This window comes from Notamacropus eugenii, chromosome 7 (genome assembly GCF_028372415.1).
Source record: "Notamacropus eugenii isolate mMacEug1 chromosome 7, mMacEug1.pri_v2, whole genome shotgun sequence".
Taxonomy (NCBI): Eukaryota; Metazoa; Chordata; class Mammalia; order Diprotodontia; family Macropodidae; genus Notamacropus; species Notamacropus eugenii.
The window spans coordinates 169,198,536-169,217,795 of record NC_092878.1 but is presented as its reverse complement, the minus strand read 5'-3'; the positions used below and the strand labels follow the sequence as shown (position 1 = coordinate 169,217,795).

Sequence of the window (19,260 nt, the reverse complement as noted above, 5' to 3'; positions counted from 1 at the left end):
AGGAGATACCTGTGGGACCATTTGGACTAATTCATGTATGACCAAGAACCCCCTCCAGGACATGCCTGTTAAATGGTTACCCTGCCTTTGGCTGAAAAACTCCAGTAATAGGGAGCTCTCAGCCTCTTGAGGTGGTCCATTCCACTTTTGGAGAATCTTAACAAGCAACTTTAATGATCATTTGCAGAAAGTTCCCTGATTCACCTTTCCCAAGACATCCTTGAGATTTCCCTTCATTTGGAAGGACCACAAGAAGACCTAAGAACCCAAATGGTGAAGAGAAGGAGCTGGACTCTTGGGTCCAGGGATCTGGGATTGAATCTAGATGCCAACAGTGTGTGACATTGAGAAAGTTATCCCTTCTTTGGGCACTAGATGATCAGATTAGACTAGATGGTCACTGACATTTGAGTGCTAGGAGGTTCAGAAGGCAGGCCCATGATGCTTACAGGCTTTCCACTGCCAAATGCTGAGTAGCAGAGAAAAGTCCATTGGTGTGCACCCCTTTAAATTCCTTTTCTCTCGTTGCCCCACACACACACACCAACTCAATCTGTCATCTTCAGCTACTTAAAGTGCTGGCTTTCTCCATGTTGCTCTTCCTCAAAAATTTGCTCTGGGTGAAAGTCCTTGAAGTGAAGTACACTGAGCCCTTCACTAGCCAAGGAGCCTGGACTCCGTCTCAGACGCCAAACAGTGTCAGCATGGCTCACAGGTGAGCATTACCAGGAGTGCACAGGTGGGGCCCTAAGCCGGGGGATTAGAGGATTTTCAGATCTTACGGGTATTAAGCCAACTCTGCAGAGTTTTAAAGTGGTCGTTGTGGCTGAGGCTGTTGAAAAGAAAGGCTGTTCACTCTGTTTTCAAGGACTTGGCAGCCAGAGAGGCTCAGACTGGGGATAATGGCATCCAAACTCACCTGACCCCTGGAGCTCAGCACTGTCACAGGGACAGACACAGGCTCAGATTGATGTCAAGGGAGTTAATCCATGAGTTTCTGAGCCCTCCATCTAGAGGATATTGATAACAGTGATCAAAGAGATTGCTGCCTTTTCTATTTATTACAAAGCTGTCACATGAATTTAATGCCTCCGGAGATTTCTTTTACTGAGACAAATCTTAAAATAAAAGAGTGTAAATGAAATATTTTTGATGAAACTAGGGAAATATTAAGTTTGGAGGAAGAGATAGTCTATAGAAGCCTCTAAATATAGAATGTTAGAGTTGGAAGGCGCCTCAGAAGCCATCTAGATCAACACATACTGAAAAATACGCTCCCACTCAGCTTTTGCTTGAAGACTCTGCTGAGGGAAAACCCACTACCTTTTAAAATATTCTATTTCATTTGGAGTTATCTTGGGAGGATTGTCTTTATATCTAGCCATTAGACACTACTGTGAGAGCCCAGTTAGCAACCCCAGGTTCTAGGTACTTTCTGGGTCAGAATCCTCTCAAAATCATAATGAATAAACCCTTACTGATCAGTTCTATTTTTTGCCTCTCAGCCATAGGATACATTTAGTTCATAACACAAGCATGACATTAAGTAGCAATGTCTATACACTAGACTATTTTCCACATAAATGTTGAACTCACTCTTCTACAAATACATAAGCACCCAACAGGAACAGCGAACTTTTGTAAGGATCTCTTATGGAACATAAACATATGCGTGACACCTGTAGCTAGACACCTCTCTAATAGGATGAACATATATAGGGAACACACAGTCACAAATATGCAGAGGCAATCCACCTCACGGGTCTTCAAAAGCCACCACCATCTTCCAATGATACATATCTCTGTGATGTTCCCTGTTGGACCTGCTCCCTTTAAGACACGGCAAGATAGCTAGTCCTCTCTGGGCATCTCTGCTGCTCCAAAGTTGATGCCTGCTTGGCAGATTTATCAACCACCTCCAACCCCACTAGAGAGTGCTGTGTTTGAGAAGCCTCTCCCTGTGGAGCAGGCTACAGCCCTTCAGACTGCTGTTACTGTTCCTCCTGTGCCTCACTTATAGCCCTCAACTGAAATGCTCTCCTCAAAGCAGCCTGATTCTATTTCTCAATCAATCAATTTCTCAATCAATATGATCAATCAATAAGCATTTACTAAATTCTCAATTTGTTCCATGAAAGTGTTAAGCATTGGGGATATAAAGACAAGAGTAAAATCATATTTGTCTTCAAGAAGTTTCTTTGCCGAGCCCAATGGGAGGACAACACAGACTCACATACACAAAAGCAGTACAAGGCAGCTCGGGGGCAGAAAGCCATTTTAGGTTTTAGTTCTCACCCACAGTTCAAGACGACAACTCTGCGGCATCCAACAGAAAAGGAATGGGACTATGCTGTACTAACGAGACTGTTCTTACCTCAGGTCATTGGATCTTCTGTTCTGTATAAACAGCAACAGCTCAGCTGAATAGAAGAGTCTGGAGGGTTGGGGACTCTTGTCCCACTTCCCACCCCATCCCCACCCCCCAGAAACCCATGACTTCCTGGTCTCTCCCAGATCTTCCCTACATTTCCCTAAATCTGCCCCCTGCAATATTCCTGAATATACTCCTGGTCCCAAGCAGAGCCAGCCTCTGCTGGGTCCATTCAAGTATTTGAAGATCGCTATCATTCTCTGCTCTGTTAAACCTTTTCTTTTCCAGGCCAAAATCCTCAGTTCCTTCCACTTGTCCTTGATCTCAAGGTCCTTTGTCATCCTAACTTTCATTTAATCATTCAGTTCAGATCAAGTCAACTCAAGTGTTTACCCTGTGTAAGAAGCAGGGCAAAGGGCAACAGACAACCAGCAAGATGGCCCTGCTGAGTGGGAGTTTAATTGTTCATAACATTTGTTAGGTTTCTAGTCAAAATGAAAATTGTCAGAATTTTTAGGTAGAATTTGTTGAGAATCCATTTAGAGAAATAATATTTTAAAAAGCAATTTAGAAAGATAAATCAGCAAGTTACATTGTGCCATTAAAATTGTATCACAAATCAGACTGGATTGTGAGGCCAGTAACACAGTTGTCATAACTTTTTTGGACTATGGAGACAGTTCTGAGAGTGTGGAGCACTGGACAGGGGCCTGGCTTTGGGTCTGCTGGGTTGGAAGTAGAGGACCTGCCACTTTATGCAGAAAGGTCTTTTCTCTAAATCTGGGTCTCATTTCTTCTATAAAATTAGAGAAGTCTATCAGGTCTTCCAGGTCCTTCTGACTTGTGTGACTGTAGATCTCTTGACTGGTCCCAATAGTACGAGTCCTGGAGTCTCCCAGAACAGAGAATGGATGAAATTTAATGGAAAAAGAACTTCTCCCCATGAGTGGTGGCTTGTCAGGTTTCCTGAGAAGGTAGCTAGACCAAGTGTTGGCAAAAGGTGCCAAAACATACTGGCTAACATGAAAAACAAGAAAATGATAAATGTTGGAGAAGATATGGGAGAGTTTGAACACTAATTCATTGCTGGTGGAGCTGTGAGCTGATCCAACCATTCTGGAGACCAATTTGGAACTCTGTCCAAAGGGCTACAAAAATGTGGATACCCTTTGACCCAGCAATACCACTCGTAGGGCTGCATCCCAAAGAGATCATAAAAATTGAAAAGGTCCCACATGTACAAAAGTATTTATAGCAGCTCTTTTTTGTGGTGCCAAAAAATTGGAAATTGAAAGAATGTCCATCAACTGGGGAATGACTGAACAAATTGTGGTATGTGAATGTAATGGAATACTATTATGCTATAAGAAATAACACACAGGTGGACTTCAGAAAAACCTGGAAAGACTTATATGAACTGATGCTGAGTGAAGTGAGCAGAACCAGAACATTATACACAGTAACAGTAACAGTGTTGAAGAATTGCTTCTGATAGATTTAGTTCTTCACAGTAATGCAAGGACCTAAAACATTTCCAAAGGACTCTTGAGGCAAATGCCATCCACATCCAGAGAAAGAACTATGGAATCAGAACGCAGAATGAAGCAGACTATTTTCTCTTTTGTTTTGTTTTGGTTTTTCTCATGGCTTCTCTCATTTGTCCAAATTCATCTACGCAACGTGACTAATGTGAAAATGTGTTTAGTAAGAATATATGTCCAGAACCCATGTAAGATTGCATTCCATCTTGGGGAGAGAGAGGGAAAGAGGGGAAAAAAACTTAAAGCATATGCAAGTGATTGTTGAAAACTAAAACAAATTAATTAATTTTTAAAATTAAAAATAAGTTCCAAAATGTTTTAATTTGCTCATGTATCCATAACTTTCGTACACTTTCCCACAAACCAAAAGGCCTTGATGGGAGGTATATTTTTGTTTTTGGAGGAGGTGGGTAATGAAATAGAAAAGAGTATTTGAAAGTGTTCCTCCACCCACTTTATCTTGCCCCCCCAAACAATTTCCGATTGATAATATGTGTTCAATTTCATTTCATAGAGTCATAGAAATTTAGACATGGGAGGCCTTTGGAGATGACCCAGATCAACCTGGTATTTTATGCATGAGCAAGACAAGAAGAAAGTTACTCAAGATCACATAGGTCAAGAGTAGAGAATGTGGGATTTGTACCAAGCTCTTTGATTCCAAATTCTGCATCTTTCCTTTACATTGCTGCCATTGGTGCACTCTCCTCCCACAATCCCCGGTCAAAGTTCCAAGACTTGTGAGGGGGGAATTACGCCAATTAGAGAAGAAAGAAGTGACTACATGACTTGAGTCCTATTCCTATGAGTCTATGCTTGTTATTTTTAAGAATGGTGATAATAGTAGCTGATCTTTTCTAAATACAAGTTGACTGACATATATAGAGCACATTAAAGTTTACAAAGCACTTTACATTTGCCATGAATAAAGAACAAGCTCTTTAATTGTATGTTTGCATTAGTCAGCTGACAATTAATTAATTACTTAAGCCAATTCATGTGTCTTTGACTTTTGGTTTTTTGTGAGTTTTTTCCCCTAAACAAAGCACATTCCCTACCACAATCCTGTGAGGTCCAGAAAGTAGCTACTCTTATTTTATAGAGGAGGAAACTGAGCCTCAGAAGGGCAAGATGATATGTTCCAGATGATACAGTTCAGTATTAGATGTGGACTTGAGCCTCTTCTAACCTCTCCATCCAGTCAAGCACCTCTGACTGACCACCCAGCCTCTGCATGGCACCAGACAGCCTGCTACAGTGAGGCGAAAGCCTCACGGAGCTCCCTAAAAGAAGGTGAGTCTTTTTTCTTTAGCCTCTAACAGGTCTGATGAACTAACTTCAAAGAGTGTTTGTGGTCTTAGTTGCAAAACAAGTCAGTGTGGGTGGGTGTCTGTGAGCATGCCTGCCTCTCTCACTCTTGTTTGAAATTGTACTTGTAAAGGTTATTACGCAGGAAATCCCCAAAGATGAGTAATGCTGTACTGAACTCTTCCCCCCACCCACCCCTGCACACCTCCAAAGAGTGCTAGAGATGGCCAAAGGAAAAAGTGTCAACTGACCTCTTCTACTCCCTTGGGAAGGGCAACCAAAGACATTCATTCACCAAAGCCTACAGGAGATTGTTCTTACTGTTTAATGAAGAAATGGGGCAGCTATGAGGATTCTATCCCAGAGTACAGCTGTCTGGTACTAGGAATGACTACTGTGTCACCACAGTGATATAAAACAATATGAAAGATGGAAACCAGGGGGCCACAACACTGTCCATTAGGAGAATGTTGATGGTTTTCTTATTCATATGTGCGTTGAGAAACCACAGATGGCGAAAACCTTCTCTGAATTCTATCATGTTTTTTTCAGTGGATTTGTATTCTATGGATCACAAAATCATTGAAACAAGAAAGATGCCAAGACATGAGCACTTATTTCCTTTATCTCCAAAGGAGAACCTCAGCCACAAAGCACGTGCACCAAGAGCTGCTTTGGTCTGAATCAGAAATGTCACTTTCATCAGTCAACAAGTATTAATTAAGTGCCTATTGTGGTCCAGAAGCTGTGGGATATACACACAAGACATGAAATAATTTTGAGTCTCAATGGGCTTACATTCCATCAGGGAAGAGTTACATCAATGAGAGTTGTTGTTGTTCAGTCACTTCAGTCACGCCTGACTCTTCGTGACCCCATTTGGGGTTTTTCTTGGCAGAGATACTGGAATGGTTTGCCATTTCCTTTTCCAGCTCATTTTACAGATGAGGAAACTGAAGCAAACAGATCTCCACAGCAAGTTATTGTTAATTGATGAATTCATTGAGAATAAGTTAGATAATAAGAAGGTCAGCAGACTGCAGGTGGACTCAACCAATCAGGAGACAGCAACCTTCAGAAAATTACATGGTTTTTAATAAAAGAACCAAATTTACAGCTAGTTGGAACTAGCCAAGAAAAATGACCTAGAGTTATCTGGAGAAGGTTTTTCTTCACTACACTTGCTTAATGAACTTCATGCATATAAGCAGAAACTCCTCGCATAAAATTGTCCCTCCTTTTTCTGATCATGGGTCCTATGTTAAAGCATGCTTGGGAGGGGGAATCACACTAAAGGGGTTACATAACGGGCATGTAGAGAAGATGGTGCCTTAATGGAGAATAGACCAATCCATCTCCTGGTGGGAGGATCTGTCTTGAACTAACAGTGTATATAGCTCATCTCACTTCTGTATTCAGTGCTCCCTCCTCCTGAAAAGAGGGTGGGGGCCCACTTTGGCCAAAGCGTTCAATTCCTCTGAACTCTGCTGTAATAAATTTTCCTTGATACCTTTTTAGTGTCAAGAGTGTTTCTAACACATGGTTAAGTGACTTGCCCAGAGTCACACGGCTAGAAACTGAGGCCAGATTAAGACTCCAGACTCAGTGATCTGTGCACTATGGTGCCACCTAGCTGTCCCATACAGAATAGACTTAAAAATTTTTAATACATAATATATTTTTAAAATACCAGCTGCTTATAAACAAGATACTTAGAGACAGAGGGCACTAGAAGTAGAAAGGACATGTCCAAGATGACTCTGCAAAAGGAATAAATTCCTTCTGACATGAGCAAGCTTGGATTACTCTTCTACACATGACCTCATGAAGCTGCCTCGCAGTATTTGTAAATGTGTGAGGAGGAGGAAGAGGAGAAGGAGAAAGAGGAAGAGGAAGAGAAGGAGGAGGATGACCATGATGACGACAGTGACAATGACAATCCCATAGTTCAGCTGCAGCCTGGAATAAAATTTCATGCCATATAGAAGTGGTCACATACTTCTGTCCCAAGGTGTCACTGTTAAAGATGCCTAACTGCTCTGTGGCTCTAAGCAATATATTTACCAAGAAAAGCAAAGGAAAAGAAGGGTAGAACACTAAACATGGGTGAAAATGCAGCCTCTCGTTTCCTATTATTGTTGATTATCTACAACGATAAAGCCAGTTAGGAAGCAGTTATCGGGGCTTGCTATGTGCCAGGCATTGTGGTAAGAGCTGGGGATACAAAAAGGTGAAAGCATAGCCCACTTTCTCAAGGATTTCACAATCCAATGGGATAGAGAGCATTCAGACAACTAGGTACATGTGAGATATATAAGGTAAATGGGAGACGATCTCAGAGGGAATGCTTGAGCAGTAAAAGGGGGTAGAGCAGAAGACAGGAATATTATGTGGCTCACTTAATTTTTTTTTTACCTCCCCTTGATCGTTAAGGAAATCTCGTCTCACCATCCACCCTTCTCCCAAGCTCTGCAGATCTGCGCCCTCTCTGACATTTGGCTCTCTTTCCCTAAAGAAGACCTGGGGCTGTGCTTAGCTCCCCCATTAAAAGCAAAAGTCTATTGAAAGATAATCACCACCCACTCCCACTTCATCACCTACCAACTGATATGCATTCATCTCCAAGGACAGTTTTATTTCTCAGAAAGTCAACAATCCCGGCACAATCCAGCTGGAAAATCCAATGTCTGTGTGGAGTTCCCCTATCGCCACCCCACCACCCACCAAGACATAGTAGCAAATACTGTTAGAAACGAGGCTCACAGACTTGAATCTGCAGGTAACCTAAGTTGCCCTGAGTTCTGATTCATGGGTTTCCCACTCTAGAGCTCTAGAGAACTGAGAGACTCCAAAGCTTTTACTGGTTCCATGAAGCCCTTCTGGAGAGAGCACAACCAGCTTCAAGGATTCCTTCATTTCCACATGAACTCATATGGGTCAGAGGTGTGCTGGCAAATACTTAACAATCAGCTGGGGGGGGTGGTGGTATATGCACAATACATTTTAAGATTAATCTGCATCACTTAACATTTTCTCAGCCACTTTCCTAAGTCCACATAATCAAGCCCTGACTTGTAGCATTTGCCCTTTTCTGAGGTATAAATGTTCATCCCAAAAATTTAACCATCTCTCAAGAGGCTGTTTGAGCTGACTCCAGCACAGTCCCGGGGTGGGGTGTGGAGCTTTGTGCTGTACTCGTTCAGGCTTACTGCATCAAGGATTTTTGGAGTTTTAAATCATCTGAAGATGTCCTTTGGAAAGAATAAATTCTAGGATGTGCTGGTTGTGGTTATTATCAATAATGACTGATCTATATACCTACTCTCAATCTTTACAAAATCTCCGTGAGTCCCCTATACGCATGAACTGAGGACATCCCCAATGAGGTCACTCTTTAGTAGAGAACAAGATATATTCAACGATGAACCTCATCTTTACGATCTCAAGGTTAACTGAAAGACAGAAAATAAAAGATCCAATTGTCCATATTTTTGGTTGGTTATGAAAAAAGGTGCCTCTCATCAACCTATCAGGATCAACCAAGATTTCTTGGAAGGTGAAACAGCAGAAATAACCCTGTCCCACAGCCCTCTGATAATAATCAGGGGAGGCACAAAACAGGGAGTTGTCTGCTCCCCTTAAAGGATTTATCACTGTGATGGAGGATATTCTTCATGGAGCTCAGGTTAAAAGGGGATTCTGTGTGCATGGTGAAGTCTTCCAAATGCTCCAGTTTGCAAATGACATTCTTCTGTTTATATCAAGCCCTAAGATACGGTAGTCAAACATGACTGAAATAACAGACTTTTGACACCTTTTGGGTGGTTAAGTGGTGCCACAGTGCACAGGACACCAGGCCTGGAGTCAAGAAGGCTCATCTTCCTGAGTTCAAATATGACCTCAGACACATCCTAGTTGTGTGACCCTGGGCAAGTCACTTAACCCTGTTGGTCTCAGTTTCCTCATCTGTAAAATGAGCTGGAGAAGAAAATTGCAAACCACTGCAGTACCTCTGCTGAGAAAGCACAAATGGGGTCACAGAGAGTTGGGCATGACTAAACAACAACTGAAAGTAATAAAGTAATATACTCTAGATCCTCCTGGAAGAGATCACAATATTTCAGAGGAGTTCAGCCTCGCTATCCATTGAGGAACGACCAAGTGGGTGAAGATTTTCCATTATCTAGACTTCAACATGCACTTGGATGGATACTCTATGCCCAACAGGATGCATTTCTGCAAGAGGAAGCTGGACAGTACACTGGACTCAGAGTTTTAAAAAAAGAAACAAAGTGGAGAGTATTTCTTTAAGAAAAATGCAAAACTCTTGTATTGACCCCAAACATCCCATGAAAGCAAAGGTTCATCTTTTCAATACAAGCATTCTACTAATGTTGCTATTTAATGGCAGTAGGTCCAGTGCCATTGCCTCTGAAAAAACTAACCATGAGCATCTCAAGAGGGCTACAGAGAAGTATATGATGGCGTGATTAGGGAACAATATGTACCTAAGGAGGAACTTGGAAGACCAGGAGCAAAGAATGTCATCAAGGAAATATGAGACAGGAAGAGAAGGTGGAGTGGTGATGTGATAAGAATGCAAGATAACACATGAAGGGTCAGAGTGGCCAGTGGTGTGTCCTCGATGTCAAGAGAAGACCAAAACGGCCTCCAGTACATTGGGTGGCATGCTATGTCATATTGAACTTTTGAGAGAACAAACCCATTATGAGAAGGTAGGGGTGGCTAAGTGGCAATCAATGCCATTGAATGGAACTCCTGAGTCAATGAGATCACATATTCGTTGGAGTCTCTTTTGTGACAGCCTCTAGATCTGCCCAGTCTGGTTAAGAATTCACCATCATCAGAGCTACGAAAGGTCAATGATTTGATTCTCTTAATCTGTTTTATGCTCTGTCTTTTAATATGCAGATCATGTATTCATTTTTATTTTATAGTAATGTGATGCAAAGCATTGGCCTCAATTTAATTTTCCCAGACTGCTCTCTAGTTTTCCCAGCAATGTGTCAGAAAGGTCATTCTTTCCCAGGCATTTCTGTTGGCAGCTTTCCTATACATGGCATTATTGACCAGTTCATTCTGATTCTTTCTTAGTCAGTTCTATTCATTTGCTTTTCTATTTTTAACCAGTGCCAAATACTTTTAATGATCACTGCTCTATCTCAGAATTTGAGGAATGTGAGTGGTATTTTCTCTTAGAATCTCCAGTAGATGTAAACTTCCTGAGAGCAAAGATTGTTTTTGCCTCACTATCCCCAGAACTTACCATAGTGGTGGGTATTTAATAAATGTTTGTTGACTTAACTACCTGTTTTTGTCCCTTTTTATTGTTTCTCTTGTTATTCCAGATACTTTGTTCATCCCAATGAATTTTGCAGTCTCCTTTTGGTGGTTTGGTATAATCCTAACCCTTAACAATTAATTTAGGAATCTTTATTTTAATTATGATTGGCACATCCTAATCATGAGTACTGAGTATCCTGAAGTTACTGAAGTCTTTCTTTATTTCTTATAATATTCGTATTTTTAATGTTCCCACTCAGAAAATAACATAAGTCTTTCAGCCCTAGTTTCTCCAACATTTGCTCAAGCCCATAGTTTCTCTCTTGTGTATGTTTTTCTTAGATTTATCCATCTCTGAGAAAGGAACATTAAAGTGACCTATCTATTGTTGTGTAACTATCCTATGATGTTGGCAAGCTTTTCCTTAAGGAATTTAGATGCTCTCCCATTTGACGTATGTATATGTGTAGGGGGAGTGATGTATTTAGTGGTGGCATTTGTTCGTCTTCTATGATTCTTTTAAAGGATAATATTGTCCTTCTGTTGATAATGTGAATTTTTACTTTTGCTTTGTCTGATGGTATGATTATAACGCCTGCAGCTTTGGATTCAGCTGATGTCCTTCAGCCTCTCATTTTGACTCTTTATGTGTCTTGACTTTTCAGATTCATTTCTTGTATACAATGTATGGGGGGGGGGGTTATTCTGTCACTTTCATTTTATTGGATTGTTTTATCCATTAACATTTAAAGCCATTGATTCGAGGCTTTTGCTTCCCATCTGACATTTAATTGCTTTGTATTTAACTATGGTTTATTTAACTTACAATTTATTTGTAATGGTTCTCTTCATATTTATTTTGTGTGTACTTCTATACATATTGGTTGCCTTTAGCATTCGGATGTCAGCTCCTTGCGATTAGGGACTGTGTCATTTATTATATTTGATCTCTAGCTTCTAGAACAGTGTCTGGTATGTAGAAGGTGACCAGTTGATGTTTGTTGATTGATTGATACTTTATTATTGCTTTAAAAATGGTTTTGGATGTTTTAAAATCCTGTTTCTCTTCTAAGTCATTGCTTCATGCCTGTGACTAGTTTTGCTCAAACTCCATTGATGCTACTCCAGTCCCAGAAGGTCTCTTCCTCCTTCATCCCCATCTACATGCACTTCCCTAGTTTAGGGAAAACAATTGTTGTTTTCCCTTTCTTTTATTTAGTTAGTTATCTAGTTCTTCCTGTCTTTTACCTACTCTCTTTTCCCTGTCAGTTAAGTGCTTGGTCTGAATCTTTCCTTCCAATGTTTACAAAATTGCACATGTGTAACCTGTATCTGATTGCTCACTGTTGGGGGAGGCGAGGGAGATAGAGTTTGAAACTCAAAACTATAAATAAAAATGCTAATTTTTTCAAAAATCTCCTTTCCTCCTTTTCAACTTTTTAATTTATTAGGTTTAGTTTTTTTGATGTTTTAACTGTATCTTTTTCTTAGAAATGTTTCTTTCCTTTATCCTCTTTATTACAACTCTTGCCTTCCAGTCGATTCTGAAATTGTATTTTCTGATTTATGGGCTATGTTCTTTTACTCTAGCATCAGAGCCTTCGAGCTAGAAGAGACATTAGAGGAATCAAGACCAATCTCTTCCCTTTCCAGATGAGGAACTGAGCCGCAGAGTGTCTAAGTGATTCATAAAGTTCACATATTTTTACATCCCCTTTTACTGGATCAGGCTGGGACCCTGGGAACTCACCCAGTCCATCTAGATCAAGCCAGGCTGATTCATACATCCTCCCCTGCTCCAGAATTAAAGCAAGATATAGAGGGGGGGGATTTCTAGAGCTAAAAAAGATCATGAGAAACCGTTGTCCTTTGGAAGTTTCCCCAAGGTTGGGAGTTCTCTTCTGCATTAGGTTTGGATCTTGACTCTGGTTATTTCTAGCTGTGTGACTAGAGACTGGTCATGAAGCTTCTCTGACCTGACTCAGGTGCCTCCTTTGTGAGATGGGGATGATGACACTTGTAGTAATTAAATCTCCCAGAGCTGTTGTGGGGGAAACAATCTGTAAGCCTTCAAGCCCTTAGAAAGATGAGCTGTTCTTGTAACCTCTGCATGTTTTACTAGCCGTCAAATACCATTAGAAACCTCCTTCTTCTCACTCCCCACCATTGCCTCCCCCAAAGGTAGATATACGCACACATCAGAGATGATAGGTTTAGAGATGGGAAGGACCTTATGGATCATCTGGCCTCCTCCTCCCCCTTTTCTCAACTCCAAATTTATAGACCACAGGGGGATGGGGAGTTTACAGCTCTAACTTAGAAATCTTCAAGACATTCTGCAGAGCCCAGTCGCTTGGATGGGAGGGAAGGTCCCTAGCCTGAGAGACAAGAGAATGTAGCTTGAAACTGGACTATATGACTTTAGGCACATCCTTTCCCTACTCCCAACCTCAATTTGCCCATCTGGAAAATGTGGACTTGGACTTTAAATCTCTCAAGTCCCTAAAAGGAACCTCTGGATCAGCTGCCATAATTGACATGTGGGCAGCTCTGGTTCCCCTTCAGAAGGATGGATCCATATCACAGCAGTCCAGGATGGAGGTATTATGGACAACTCCTGATCTCCAGCCCTGAGTTGTAGGCTCACATTGATATGGGAGAAAAAAGCCCTGACTCCAGGTCAGAGGGCAAATGCTCAAACCTACTTCTGACCCTTACTACTTGTCATCATGGTCAAGTTATGTCACCTCCCTGGGTCTGTTTCTTCATCTGTAAAAATGAGGGGATTGGATTAGATGACTATTGAAATCCCTAGATTTCAGATTCCATAACTTGCAGCCTACAGGACTGAATGCACCCTAAATATCTCACACCCAATTCATCCAATGCCAAGACTTTCCATTGGATGTCACCATTTCTGTGAGTGATGCCACCTCCCTCATCCCCCACCTCTTTACCCTTAGGAGAAACTCTTTCCCTCCCTCACTCCTTGTATTATCTAGTCTTTTTCTCCTCCCCATCACTGTCTCTCCACTGAGTCCAACCCCTCATCGGTTCCTGACAAGTTTTTTGCCTCCACACTCATAGAGCCAACCTCTCCTTCATAGTGCTGCCAGATACCTGCACTGGTCAGCACCCTCTTCCTGCAGGGCTCCCCTAACACTTACCTGAGAACATTTCAAGCTCTTGTACCCCTCCCTCCTTCTCTCCCCACCCTGACCAGGTCACTAACAGCTGCATCTAATAAGAACATAGGCGATGGAATGTGAAGTAACACTTCAACTCCTTTTCACAATAAAGGAAACTGAGGCAAAAAAGAGAATCAATTTGCTGGAGGTCACATGGGCCACAGAGCTGGAGCTCAAATTCAACTTCTGACTTCAAATCCAGGGACTTTCCCACCATGCCACATTCCTCATCACGAGCTTCTCACTTCAGTAAAGTGAGAGCTCAGAAGCAGCTGGGGGTACCATAGTGCCGAGAAGTTTAGACCTAGGTAAATAGCTGAGTTGTGACTCAGAGACCCTACCAAGTGGGACAGGTCTGGATCAAGCACTCATATGCTGACACCTAGACCCTCACACAAGTACATGTATACTGACATATGCACACATGTAATCATTCCATAGCACATAGATCCATGTATTCACATACTATACACACATGCCCACAGAGATGAATGGAGTGTCGTAGTCACTGACAAGTTCCTGGGTTACTGTTTGTAAGGCTGTAACTTTGAAACAAACCCTTAATTTGGGTTTTATTCTGATTTCCCTCCTATCTCCAAAAAAGCAACCCTTCTTACTCCCACAGCAAATGAGCCATCAGAGTTGGGGGCGCCTGCCCTTCTTTTCTTCCCCCACTCTCAAAGAGATTCGTGCCCTCTTCAGGAGTGGGGCATCTGTGTCTGCGTCAGGGTGGGGATTTCCTCCACCCATGAGGATGCCAGCTTCTTTCTTACTTAGTAAGAGCCTTGCAGAGTTGTTTTGACTGAAGCATTCCATGCCCCAGCTGATGTTAATGAGGCTAGTCCTAAGACAGGAGGTATGCCATCTTCCCCTACCCCCCTTCAACCCATACTCTAAGCCTTTCAAGCCATGACCCAGGGCTCTCAAGGACTATAGTGGCCAGGCACAAGCCCCAGTAGGTTCTGCCAAACTGGAGTGGGGCAGGGGCTTTATTTCAAGAAAAGTCACTTCACCCTCTCTGGACCCTCCTCTGTCCAAGGAGGGGATTTCATCAGATGATCTCTGGGGTTCCTGCTTGCTCTCTAGAGCCCAGATGATCACTTCACCTCAATGGGTCTCAGTTTCCTCTGCTGTGCAATCAGGGGGCTGTACTCAACCTCGGAAATGGCCCCTTCTAGCTTGAGATATAGAGTCTAAAATTCTATGACACAAGCAGGCAGGACCCACCGTTGATTCCACCAAAGTCCAGGGTCTGGTAGAGCTTTGCTTGTCCAACAAGGAGGGTCATAGGCACACATTAAGTTCATACAGAAGTTGCTGACACAAAGGACTCTGGAGGTCATTTGGCTCACAGACCCTCTAGTCAAATGTAGCTCACAACAGAAGGTCTCCCCATGCCAAAGGTGTACTGGGAAGGCATCCAGAATATGACCACAAAAGGAGGGGCTGAACCTGGAAGGGAACTCTGAGACTCTAACCTCTTCATTTCATTAAGACCCAAGCAGCTTCACCCAAGTAATACCTGCCAGAGCTGAGATTTGAACCCCGGTCTTTTCATTCTGGAGCCAGTACTCTAGAAAGATCCCTGCAGGCTGAGAAAGGATGGCTAGGCTGCAGTCTGTATCATGGGAGGGAGTGGTCACATCCTGAAGATTGGAGATGACTCCATTGTTGAAGTCCAGTTACCTTGTTCAGTTGATATATATCATTAACTTGAGAACACTTTGGGGAGTCAGAGGCCCTGCCTCCTCCAAGCTTACTTTCTGAGTCCTTGGAGAGCACTCAGGTGTGACCTTTATGGTTATAGGACTGACCAGGAGTCCCTCCTCTCCTCTAGGCTGAAAGTTCTGGCCCTTCAACAGCTCTTCTCCCTCACCCCAAGCCTCCAGTAAAGGTTTAACCTCTCAGAGTGCAGTAGTCAAGAATCGCATAGATTCCTTAGTGAAGATTAAGGACTCCAGGGAGAGGTTTAGAGTGGAATTTAAAGCTCAGAAATAAAATTAGAATTAAAAAAAGAGATTAAGGGGGATTTTCTTTCGTTCTTGAGGTCTAGGCAAAGGTCCAGGGCCCAGACTTTATTCTCATGTAGACAGGATTCCTTGTTTGACACGAACATGTAAGAACACCCCCTCAGTCAGCTGAGAGATCCTTGCCTAAGCTAGGATTATCCTATTGCCACAGGTGTCCAAGAGAGAGGAGTTAGTCATCGGGAGGACACAAGGAGCTCTTGCTCATGAAAGTGGATCCCCGGGTACACTGGAAAGCTCATGTCATAATGACACCCAGAGCATGCTATGGTGAACCAAGAACTAAAGATGCTTGCCAACCCAAAAATGCTGACTCAAGAACTGGCTGCTTTAAAAGCAGGGAGATTGAAAGTATTTAGCAATTCCAATGAGAAGGAAAAGGGGAAGGTACCTATGTAGATCCACAGGGCACTCAACAACCAAGAGAGAGTTTTAAAATATATATGCAGACAATGGAAGAAAATGGAGGATGCTGACCAAACTAAGGGAGAAGAGAAAACAAGGAAAACATTTAAATATGAAAAATAAACAGCTGGATGGATACAAACAGGAGAGTTTCAGGAAGATAAACTCGGAAGGATTAAGGGTTAACAAGAAATGCTGAAGGCCCCCAAAAGAGATTGATTATCTACATTGGGGAAAGAGGAGGCCAAAGGATGAGCAGCACAGATGCTCCAGGTGGGAGGGGTGGTGATAACTGACAACAAAGAGAAAGAAGAGAGGCTCCATTCTCTTGTGAACAATCCTTCACTGGAAGAGCATAATAAAGATGGTTGCTGTCCTTTGTCTTCGAAGAGGACCAAAGTGACATCACCATTGTAAAGTGAAGTTCCACTGTGTCCAACCGTGACTGACCAGACCAACACGAGCTCGGAATGCTCTACCACAGCTTAGGCACAGATAGTTCGTGTGAATATTTGAGGTGGATATTCCAAATTTGCACATCCTACATTTACTTTATTCTGTCTCAATTCTGCTTTGCTCAAAGAGCACAGCACCTTTTTTTATGTGGGCATGCCATGCTGAGCGGTCCTGTGCCAGTGTCTCTCATGTCCCACAATCAAATCTAAAGTTCTTCAGAGAGACCTTGAGAGTGTCCTTGTATCACTTCTTCTGACCACCATGTGATCACCTGCCCTACGTGAGTTCTCCATAAAATAGTCTTTTTGGCAAGCATACATTTTGCGTTAGAACAACGTGGCCAGCCCCTCAGAGTTGCACTCTCTGAAGCATTGTTTGAATACTTGGCAGTTCAGCTCTAGCAAGGACTTCAGCATCTGGTACCTTATCCTAACAGGTGATCCTCAGAATCTTCCTAAGACAGTTCAAATGGAAGCATTTCAGTTTCCTGGCATGGTGCTGGTAGACTGTCCATGTTTCACAAGCATATAACAATGAGGTCAACACAACGGCTCTGTAGACCTTCAATTTGGTAGTCAGTCTACTACCTCTTCTCTCCCAAATCTTTCTTTGGAGCCTCCCAAATGCTGAGTTAGCTCTGGCAACGCGTGCATCAACCTCATTGTCATTGTGTACATCCCTAGAAAGTATACTACCAAGGTAAGTGAACTTATCCACAGCATTCAAAACTTTTCCATTTGTTGTAATTGATGGTTCCATGTATGGATGGTGTGGTGGGTAGAGAATTGGTGCCCAAGACAAGTAGAGAGAAGCTGAAATAATCCCTGACTGCCCTGAAGAGCAGAGTCACTAAACTCAGACAAACTACATCCAAAGATACTGAACAAACTGCTGAATGTGATTCAAAGGGCATGCCTTACAGGCAAGTATTACTGGACTTGTTCATGTTTCAATCATGTCCAACTCTTCATGAGCTGGAGAAGGACATGGCAGACCACTTGAGACATAAAATTCCCAAGGAGGTCACAGTTACATGTGACTGAGCAATAGCAAGTGGGCTGCCTCGGGAGGTGGCTGACTTCTTTTCACTAGAAGTCTTCAAGGAAAAGTTGTATGACCACTCACAGGTGTCATAGAGGGCATGCTTATTTGGGTGTGTGTTAAGCTAGATGCCTCTGTGATCCCTCTCTGCTCTGAAAGCCTATGGATGAATGAATGAAAGAATTGATGGATGAATAGATGGATGAATAAATGGATGAATGAATGAATGAGTAAATGGATGGATGGATGGATGGATGGATGGATGAACGAATGAAAAGGAAGACCTGAGGTGTTAGTTGAAAGGAAATATATTAGAATTGACTGCTCCCAAAGTCAGTGAAACCTTGATATGCCAGTGTCAAAGCAAGTAAATCACAAATAGTGACAAGTATATGTTGGGGGTGTAAGCTCAGCTTCACGTGGACAGTCTCAGGCAGGTAAGCATCCCACCCTTGAGACTGGCCCGGGGTCTGAGCACACCTGTTGTTGACTAAGCTAAGGGCTGAGAGCACGGCTGGTATTCACGTGCAAACTATTCTGTGGGAGAGCTTAAGTAGGGTCAGGAAATCCTGAAGGCACCCTTTGCTCTGAAGGGCCCTTAAAGGGCAGAGGGTCCCTCCCCTCTCCCCCTCCCATTCTCTTGAATGAGAGTGGGAGCAGAGAGAGGGGAGGGGAGAGCCCTGGCAAGCAGAAAGTTAAGGAGTGTAGAGAAAAAATAGGTTCGGAGCTCCATCTAGCAGATGGGAAAGGCGAGGCAGGAGAGCATATACCGTGCCTTCCCTCTGCACCTCCTTATAGGACGCTCCATTGGTCAGACAGTCCAGGGCCACAGTCCAGTTTGGAAAAGGGAATACGAAAGGCCATAGAGAATGGAGAAGATGTAGGGACATTCCTTGTGGTAGAAACAGCGGACCCCAGTGTCCCCGGTGGGGTTCGGAGGAGCCACATACCCATAGAGTGGAAGAGAGTAGCGACTCTCAAAGAGGCTTGTACCAAGCACGGCCCCAATTCACCCTTTGTTATAGCCATGCTTGAGACTCTCAGTGGTCAGTTCATTCTGACTCCTAATGACTGGAAAACCAGAGACCAGTGTGGGGAGTAGGAGGGTGCCAAAATACAATGCACCCAGTAAAGTGGGAGGCAGAGGATCGCCAAGGGACCCTATGGCCGTTGGTGATTCCAGGACTTAGTTTTAACATCTGGGGCAGAGACATCATGAGCCACCTGGGGATGAGGCTATCAAATTTTTAGTAAGGGCCATTGCAGTTGCACTGGAGTCCCCACCCTTGAATTGGAAGTCAGACACCCCGATTTGGGTGGAGCAATGGCCCCTGACTCCAGAAAAACTCCAGGCACTACAAATACTGGTTAAGGAGCAATTAGAAAAGGGGCATATAGAACCATCACAGTCACCCTGGAATGCTCCTGTGTTCGTTATAAAGAAAAAAAAATTCAGAAAATTCAGGATTTTTTTTTCCACCCCAATAAAACAAAGTAGATTACCAGTGGAAGGTACTGCCCCAAGGCATGAGTTACAGCCCCACCATCTGCTAATGGTATGTTAATCAAGCATTAGAGAGCCCTAGGCAGCAATACCAAAGTAAACAGCCAGTATGCAT

The 19,260-nt window shown here is 42.9% G+C and overlaps 1 long non-coding RNA gene across 2 annotated transcripts in view; it reads right to left on the bottom strand.

Moving 5' to 3' along the window:
* The window catches only part of LOC140515051 (uncharacterized), a 92,061-nt gene that overhangs the window by 40,681 nt on the left and 32,120 nt on the right, over positions 1–19,260 (bottom strand). The gene's annotated exons all lie outside the window — the stretch shown is intronic.